At 43.2% G+C, this 10,198-nt stretch overlaps 1 pseudogene; it reads left to right on the plus strand.

Moving 5' to 3' along the window:
* The first annotated feature begins 5,075 nt into the window (after positions 1-5,075).
* LOC144142201 (uncharacterized) lies at positions 5,076-7,940 on the plus strand (annotated as a pseudogene).
* Positions 7,941-10,198: the final 2,258 nt, after the last annotated feature.

Genomic DNA, 10,198 nt, shown 5'->3' on the forward strand with positions numbered 1-10,198 from the left:
GTGACCGGAAGTTTCTAACTATACACAAGGACGTGCTGACCAATGAAGGCCATCACATCGTAGCAGTCCAAGCAGTCGCTGGGAGGAATCGCTGCTCAACCTACTGCATTTTTTTCTCAGCCCAAGACTCCGGCGGCCCAGTATTCGAACAGTCCTGGGCGCTTCATGGTAACATGGCAAACGTGCCGGCGGCAGGGAAATCGACATCGGAGTGACAACAGCGCCTGTGTGGCCTGAGAGACATGAACGTCACGGCATGAACTGCTCCATAATGCCGTGCTGACCAACAAAGGCAATCATATAGGAGCAGTCCAAGGTTCCCCTTTGAACCAATTCCTTTTCTACGTTCCCGTTTGTTTCCTCCCATTTCAACCCTGCGCGAAAGAACCTTCCCGCTTCTTATTTTGCTATATAGCCCGCTCCCAGAATAACTTCCCCAGTTTATGAACCGTTAAAAAATTTTAATATTGTTTTCTCTTTATTTCCGTTTGTTCAGAGTTGCTGCGATAGCATGCCCAGTACAGCCGGAGTCCTTGACTGCTTTTCAAACCTGTGGTTCACTTTTAATCTACAGACGCAACATTTGGTTACTATTCAAGTCATACCAATTAACAAATGTACACAACTTACACGACCGCAGGGAAATACCTAAATGAGTTTACTAAATGTATTTAGGTGCAGAGGGTCTCCCGGCGCCCGCCCTAGTTTGCTGTTCTTTGGTCGCCGGAACCTCATCTCTAGCTTTTTTAATCCCCCCCCCAAAAAAAACACCAGAATCGTATGTTTTAATACATTAAAACGACGCCATCATGGCCATGTCCAGACATAGTGTGAGGAGGGACTACTAAAACATACGACCACGTCAAGCAAAGGTTTATGGGGACATGCTTACATAAAATGTGTCGATGGAACAGAGATTCACAAGGTGGGGACATGGCCATTATTATTAAAAACTGTTTCCGGGCCATAATGGTTGAAAGCAATATGGTTGAGTAGTTATGGTGCAGATTAACGTTTGGAAATATGGTGTATCTTATTGGTGTAGTTTATAGGCCACCTGCTACTCCACCTCAATTCTTAGAAAACCTTAACGAATTTCTGTGCAATCACGTAAACAGTAAGACCCGACTAGTACTGGCCGGCGACTTTTATTTAGGACACATTGATTGGGAGGCTCTGTCATGTAACCACACTGAGATGGCAAGTCCATATAAATTACTGGAAATCGCTTTTTATAATGAATTGATACAGGTTGTTAAAGAGTACACGAGGGTAACACCTGAATCCCGATCAATATTGAATTTAGTGTTCCTGTCCGCTAAAGTCCAAAATTACAATGTATCAATTCAAGATGGTATATACGACCACAAAATGGTTCCAGTGAACATACTGCCCTCATCTTGCCATCATGCTAGCAACTCTGAAAGTAACAAGCAAGTGCAGGTCAAAGATTATGAAAGAGCGGATGATACTTCTGTTTTGGACTACCTAGAGCTGTCATTCAACGAATTTGAAATCTCTTCTTGGTCCGAGTCCGTCGAGGAATCGTGGCAGAGATTTAAAAGTATTACTGCAACTTGCAATACTAGATTAGTTCCAAGTCGTTATAAAAGAAAGAAAGAAGCGAAATCCATAGATAACTTGAGAGATTATTCATATGAAACGAAAAATAAAACGCCTGCGCAAACAGCCAAAGAAACTAAATGAACTCTCACAGGCACGTTGGAGCCTCAAAACGGCAATGTCGGAACCAAAAAGAAAGTTCTTCGATGAAACGCTCGGCAACTTCATTAAAACCTCGCCAGAAAAATTTTGGCGTTTTTTGGGAGCACAGAAAGTAAAAATAGACCATATAACAATAGCAGGCAACCTTGTGACATGCGCGCGACAGATAGCAGATGGTTTCAATGAGTTTTTTCAGTCAGTGTTTACCCGAAGCACGCACAATCACGTCGCCGATATGGCAAACCCTTCCTGCGCACGTCTTATGGAGCCTCTTTCGTTTAGCCAGGAAGGTTTGTTTCAGCAGCTTCTGAACTTAGATTCAAAGAAGGCCAGCGGCCCTGACGAGATACCAACGGCATTTTTAAAACGATACGCGGAGTGGATGTCGTTTTATCTAGTAATTATATTTGAAAAATCCTTGCGAACTCATTCCCTTCCGAACGATTTTCTTTGCGCTGCAGTTATTCCTGTGTTCAAAAGCGGAAATCGCTTGCTTCCGACCAACTATCGCCCTGTTTCCTTGACATCTGTCTGCAGCAAGCTCATGGAACATGTAATTGCAAAACATATTATGCACTTTCTGGAAACAAATAACTTTATGCAAACAAATAACTTTACAAAAAAAATAAAAAAATAACTTTATGCAAACCAACATAGGTTTAGGCGGGCCCTCTCGACGGTTACGCAACTAGTGGAGACGGTCCACGACTTTTTGGTGGCTTTAGATGAGCAACGGCAGATAGATGTAATATGCGTTGATTTTAGGAAAGCATTTGATAAGGTGCCTTATAGCAAACTCCTTTATAAACTTCGTCAGGTTGATATTGCAAATGATGTTTTAGAATGGATACAGGCATATTTAACAGATCGGATATAGGTTGTACGTTTTAGTAATTCACTATCAAATTTGTTGGAAGTATTTTCTGCTGTACCACAGGGGTTAGTACTGGGCCCGTTGTTGTTTTTGCTTTATATTAATGATGTCACTACAGCTGTTCAACCGCCAGTGGTGTTGAAGCTATTTGCAGATGGCTGTTTTCTTTATTCCCCAGTTAGCGGTGAAGATGACCAAAATAAAATTAACCATTTCATCGAGGTTTTTTATGCATGGTGTCAAAAATGGGACATGGAACATAATTATTCCAAAACCACATATGCGCACATTACCCGGCGGAAAAGTGTTTTTTCCTTCTAGTATCACATCGGAAATGTTGTTTTGAAAAAAGTGACTAGTTTCAGAAATCTCGGCGTAGTGATCACTGATGACCTCAACTGGGGCAGCCACACTAAAAATGTGTGCTCGGTAGCATACAAAAAACTGTGTTTCCTTCGGGTAAAACTACGAAACGCAACGAAAGACGTCAAGCTAACGGCATACAAAACATTTATTCGCCCTGCAATAAAGTACGTCGGCGTAGTTTGGAGTCCCCATCAGGAAGGTCTAAAAGCTGAAGTTGAGAGAATTCCAAGACTCGCCGCCAGATTCACATGTTCAAAATACAAAAAAACTGACTCGGTTACCGACATGCTCACCGAATGCAATCTGGAATTGTTAGACACTAGGCGGCAACGGAACAGGATAAAATTATTATTTCAGGTTCTGCAACGCCATGTAAATATTGATAAAAACTTGTTCATACGAGAACCTCGCAGACATAGCAAGAGGTTTAACCATAATGCAACAATCCGACCTTATGCCGCCCGCACGAACGTCTTTCGTTGTTCATTTTTCCCTGATGCCATAGAAAACTGGAATAGCCTGCCTGCACACACTGCTGAATGTACCGATTTTAAAGCGTTCAAAACTTTTCTTGACACTAATTTTCCTTGAAGTCACGTCCCTTGAAACTTTTTCGATGTTCTAGCTACCTTGGGAGCTATTGCATGCTCTTCTTATTTGATATATTGATAGTGTTCGATGGTCTCTGTGTGCTTTTGCCTTTGTTTCTTTTCGTTTCTTGAAAGCGAATTAATATAATCTTGTAAGAACGCTCAAATAAGGGTTGACAGTATGTTTAAATAAATAAATAAATAAATAAATAAATAAAAAAATAAATACACAAAAATATTTTATCCACACTCTAGAGCTAACTCTCACTCAAACTTCGTCAAAGTATTCGCCAAAGGACGATTTAATAACTAATAAAAACTAAGCGACTCGTAGCAACTCCGAGTGCTGGACATCGACCCTCGGGCGGCCTCTATAAGAATAGTTCCAACGACGCACGGGGAAAATATCCTCAGCGCCGAAGAAACTTCCGCCTTTGTCAACCAGGCGTGTCCATTGCAAAAGGAGCTGTCAGTCCCTCGTCACATATATCCGTCGCATTGGCGACACTGTAGACATGTTGCGAATTTGAACCTCACTGGCCGGTTCAACTTTTCCATGCGCCGCGGAAGACCTTTCCCTATTCATCTATGGACCCAGGAATCACGCCGAATCGAAAATAACCCCACCGGCCAGTACGCACCCGCTCTTTGCATTCTATAATGCGGTAATTACCCCCGGCAACTAGAGATACCTTCCGCCAGCGTCACAAGGTACCCTCGGCGCCGCTTACACCTGTAACAACAAACGTTTTGCTCGCCCTAAAAGAACAATAACCACCCTTCTCTGGCTCGGAATATTTTTATCCGCTAGACGCGCTATCAGGCTTCCCAAGACAAATGCTGAAAAGCGGAAAGAGCTTCCGCGGATGTTCGAAGTGCCCCTAGAACACTTCAGAGGTGCCTATAGAAGGACGCCGTGCAGGCTTTTAGGAAACAACCAAACCGCAGAACGGAAAACCTCCGACCTTTTTGGGAAATGTGTAATTCGGTCAGGTAACACACCCAATCGTTATAGTTCACGTAAATAGAAACATTTGCCTCTGTTAAAACATGGTGGCTCAGTACTGCTTCACTTCGGAGCCGTCTGGTTTACTCGAAGACGGGTTCAGCTGGTGGCGCTCGATAAGAAGCTCGCGAGTTGTTGCGGCAAATTGAGCGAACCATGACTGCAGGCCATTTCGCGTTTTTATGACCGCTGGGACCCAATGTGACTTTTGTGGAAATGGGGGCGTGAAAACGGCTCCTACGTTTTCTATCCACAAACAGCGCGGGCGTCGTGGGAATCCTGTGGCGCCTCTGAAGGTTTCTCTGGAAGACCAGCCGTGATCTGTGTTCTTATTTCGTTCCCCACCCTTTCACCTCCCTGAGTGCAGCCGGGCCTATTGACCCCTTGCGCTTGGCAGGACGTATTCATTTGTCTATCTTCGCGGTGGCTGTCCTCCTCTAAACACAGTTCAGATATTAGGGGCGCGTAGTAAGCTGGAAACGAGCACAGCAGTTTTCCCTGCCAGCGACGCAACATGTCTTCGTTTGTGATCTTGGAAACACAGAAAAAAACCAGTGTCTCCATTGTATGGATACAAGAACTACAAAAAGTTCTCAAATGCGAACGGAGGCATTGCTTGGCGCCGTGCTAACTATGGATCGTCCTGTTGCACTGCATAAATCCTGACAGCGGGAGATCATGTGAAGACCAGCCTCCGTGAGTAGAATTTTATTGACTTGTCATTATTAGGGTGTCATACTAATATACTGCTTCATTTCAACGTTTCCTGTATGTATAAAGTTCTTGTTTTTAGGGGACCACAACAATCCTTCTGATAAAACAACTGTTGTGAAGGATCAGATGACAGTGACTTTTAAAGAAAAAGTTGCATCCAATCCCCATATCGCTGCTCCAACTATCTACAATGAGAAACTTCGTCGTGTGTCCCAAGCTCTGAGTCTATTTTGAGCAAGTATAATTACACGCTGTGGCTAAAGATTCGCGAGACGTTTCCGCAATTTCGTAAAACTACGTCAGGCGTACTCTGACTAACTGTACCTCAGCCCGCAAGAAACCCCAAGCCGCTGCCTCGCGCTCGCTGCACAATAGTTCAGCAAGAGCACCATCTCTTGATATTTATCCAACCAGGCAAACATCTTCCGCTCACTGACTAGCTAGACTCACTGTTAAATATTACTCAACACGAATAAAAAGATGATCTGACGTAACTCTAACAATGGCTACGTCTGCCTTGGCTTTAGTGAGAGGTAGTGGTTCAGCCGGTCAGGTACAGATCGAGAGCGACTACTACTGCAAAGCGCTACCCACGGGCACACAAAAAAAGGAAACTCGGGAGGATTTTAACCCGCAACCTAAATGACCGTGAGTATATGCTTAACCTCTAAGCGAAATCCCATAGCGCAATCGGCGCCTGATCAGGTGGTTTTCAGCGCGTCTGGACGGTACTCTACACATTTCACATGGACCGTGGCTTGAAATTTAGCCATCGCTATCGTTCCATATTGAGTATTCGTTGTCGTTCGAGCTTTCCCAGGCGCACTAAAGCACCTGAACGAGCTCGCTAAAGTGGCTTGCACCTAGTCAGGGATTGAAAATCGAAGAGGCCCGATTGCAACCGATTACGCTGACGTACCTTTAAAAATTTTGAATCGCTTCGTCTAGCGATGACGATGGTTGCACGCAAGCGTTGTTTGGGAGGGATTCCTTGGTTGTCTACGAAGTTTGAGGTTGGACTCGCAAACGGTTTGATCTTTTAATCGCAGCAGATTTAACTTTGAAACTTCGCCATTTGATTTCGCACGAAGGAAGTCTCGCGTTTAACCGTAATCTTCATTAGAGAGAGGGTTGCATGATTTTTATGTCAAATCTTGCACGTCCATGCACCCCTTGCTACTTCGGAGTTGTTTCGATTATGTCGAAATGTCTGAATCGCATGGACGTCGACGTAATACCACGAGGGGCACAGCTTCGCTTATAACCACGCGAAGCACGTTTCTTTCGTTAGCTTCACCCGCAATCATCATCATCCTCAGAGAAAGTTGGCTTTCCTGCCGTGCCTTTTTTGACGCGACATACCCCATCAGTAAGACATATAAATTTGTTTCTCTTTAAAAATTTTGCGGATACGTCCTAGGTATCTTAAAGGAATTGTGCCTGTACGTCCGATGTACCTCTCGCCCCATCGATAATAAATTATTTTGGCGCTATGTCTATTGTATTGAGTTTGGAACTTTGTGTACTAGAGTTTGTGATTTTGACGTTGGAACATTATTTACTTTTATAACTATTCTGAGGCCATTGCGGAAATGCCTACTTTTGCGACCTTCTAGAATGCCGTGCACAGAGAGCGACGCCGTCACCAGCCGGAGCTTCCTGCAAGTGCCGACGGCGTACAACTAAGCCCGCTGTACAAGCATAAAAAGACGGCCGTGCTTTTCTTGTGATCGATGACAGCTGTCGTCGACCACAAGAAAAGCACGGCTTTTGTATCCCACGGCTTGGGATTTGTATCCCAAGAGGCTTTGCAACGTTTGTCGTCTGCGAAAAATGGTATTTCTAGACTGCACAATTTTGGTGGTGCGCAAGATTTTCGATCAACTGACAATTCATGTGTTGTGTGATGGAAAAAACACGCCAGAAATGTAGTTTTTGTTGTGTGGTAGATCCCGTGACACTTACATTCAGTCATATGAGAGTTTAAGAAATGTGTTCAGTGCTGGAGGCGTCACCTTCCCAAATCCGGACATTTTTAACAGACTTTGAGCAGGCACAACTCGCCGGTGGGCGAACTGTGTTTCCGGGAGCCGCGCATAGGGCGTGACATTTTCATTTCTCTCAGCGAGTGTGGGCTGCAGTGCAGACAGATGGCCTCCAAACCGCGTACGTGTAGGATGATAGTCTTCGGTCAATCACAAGAAATTAGGTAGCATTGTAGTTCCTTGCGTTTCGGATATCCAGGGTGCATGGCAGTTTTTGCGCCAAGAAGGTATATCCTTCAGGATTCCTGCTATCATCACAGTGCTCGAATATTTTGATGTCACCTCAATGATTGGCTCGTTTTTTATTGAGCAGTGAAACCACTACGGAAACCGAGGAACGCGAAACAACAACCACACGGAGTCTTGGCACAGCAAGATAAACCCGGTGTCAGGAAGAGCCCACCGAAACATTTACAGCTTCATCGACCTCATCAAAAGGGACGAGAACATCACAAGAATACCTTTTGCAGTAGCTTGGAAACGGTGGTGCTGTGCGGGCCAGGGGGCACAAATAAATAAACAGGGAGCGCAAGCTGGTGGAAGTGGAGCCTCAGTTTTCTGGTGGTCTCATTTCACTATACGACTTCTTGAACAAAGCAAAGGAGTTTTCGGGTCTATAACTTGTTCCTGTCTAAACCAGTTGAAGTGTTTGAAATTGCAAAATAAATATTAAGTTGGCCCTCACTTTAACAACACCGCACCCTAGTTTGCCTGAAACGATGTTTTTTTTTACTTTTCCGAAATTGGTATTCCAAAGGAAACACAGCTTTTTCGTCCGCATTATGTACCTTCCCGCACAGGCCAGGATCGTGAGGTTGGAGAGGCTGCATGTAAATCCAGCACTTTCTCTGCGGCGTTTCTTTTTAAAGACCGTACGTAAGCAATCAAGAGTTCCACGAAATGAGGTCTGATCACGCATGACAACGTAAAAGGAAAAGTGAAAACTGACAATGAATAAAATAAAAATATGTTGAAGTTTCGGAACCACTTACGGGTTCTTTGTTTACTACATCGTCTGGCCAGGCATGAGATCGGGCAAAAGATAAGCGAACACTGACGATGAATAAAACTAAAAATATATTGACGTTTCGAAACGACATGCGGGTTACTTGTTTACTAGCTCGTCTGGTCAAGCATGACAACGGGCAAAAGAAAGGCGAACAGCGACCATGAATAAAAATAAAAATATATTGACGTTTCGGAACCATTTACGCGTTTCTTGTTTACTTGTTGTTGTAGTAAACAAGGAACCCGTATGCGGTTCTGAAAGGTTAATATATTTTTATTTTTGTTCATGGTCAGTGTTCGCTTTTCTTTTGTACGTACCATACTTAGGTGAAATGGGTTCTCATCTTCTGTTTCCGAACACCGTAGTGGCAAAGCATTTTTGTCTATCCTCAACTACTTGAAATAAACTGATATAGCTTCCTGTTTAAGTTATAAATGCTCTATTTCTGCTTTCACATTAGTAAAGTATATGTGTATATATTCAAGGCATATGTATGTGTGTGTGCACGGTACGTGTATGTATGTATATATTATATAGTATATGTAATGTGGTTTATGTATATGTAAAGGAGGCATGTACAGTCATGGACAAAGGAATGCGAACGCAGAAGAATATCATTCAGAACGCACAAAATTGAAGAATTGTGTTCGTGTAGGCCAAATATTGGAGAGCTACTTCTATATCTGGAAATGCAGATTTCAAAACTTTGTTATTGTAATTAGGCTACGAGTGAATTTGGCTTGCATAGAAAAAAATCGCCGTATGTGCGTATTCTGTTCATATGCTTGTGATCGTCTTTTATCTGTCCATGACGGTAGATATGTACGTGTAAGTAATATTTAGCTGTTCTTTATTCTTTATTTTTCCCCAACTACATCATTGTACGTTTTTTAGGGAATCATGTCGCACCACTAATGGCTTTTACAGTTTTATAGTATTTTGTTTTGTTCGTTTTACCAATACTTCTACCTTGATTTTTATGTTGTTGTTCGGCACTGATCGTGTTTTTAGTGTGTGCGTTTATGCATTCAACTTCCCAGCTGTATTTCCGCAAGGCGTTTTTGGTATCAGATAACAAAATAAATCTGTAGTAGTATTTCCGGCTTTTTTGTCTCAATTATTGCTCTCGAAAAAATGTATTTCACCGTGGTCTTTGTGAAGCCCTTCACGAATTGAAAAAATCGCCACTATTAAGGCACAACAAAGTTTAAAATATTTATATTAGGATTACGTCAAAAAGTTTATGGTATGCCGAATAATTGTTGTAGAAGTTAACGGAAATCACCCACACATTTGAAGAAACTACTATGAAGGCTCGACAGCTGCTGGTGTTACCATTGTTGCAGCCATGCACCTGAATTTGAGCATCAGATTGTGGCCACACTTTGCTGTGGCCTGTCATACAGCCACATCACTCTGCCTGATTAGGGTGGAATCTGGAGCGTCATTGTGCTAGGCAGCATTGAAGCGAAACTCTCACGGGAACAAACTTGGCGCAGTGGCACAACTTTCACCGCCTTTATTGGTTCGAATTATTTCCCTCTTCAGATTATATTAACGAGTGCAGAAGGCTGCTAACACCTAATGAATATCAAAGCACCCACTGACACAATTAGGTACCCGTTTGTTTTTAAATACGCTTTTTGCCACTTACACCCCCCTTCCCCGCCACAAGCCGTTAGGCGCGTCACACTCCGCTTTTTAAAAACAATTATAGTTCGCGAAGTTAGCGCATTTATTCGCAATAATAGTGCAAAAGGAGATAATTGTAATGAATGTTGGGCCGGACCGCGTAGAAAGTCACGAGCCTTGAATACGCTCTCGCACATGCACACACACACCAACTATATTACCTCAATAATGTACAAA

This window comes from Haemaphysalis longicornis, unplaced genomic scaffold, assembly GCF_048455015.1.
Source record: "Haemaphysalis longicornis isolate Haplotype H1 unplaced genomic scaffold, Haemaphysalis longicornis Haplotype H1 scaffold_6, whole genome shotgun sequence".
NCBI lineage: Eukaryota > Metazoa > Arthropoda > Arachnida > Ixodida > Ixodidae > Haemaphysalis > Haemaphysalis longicornis.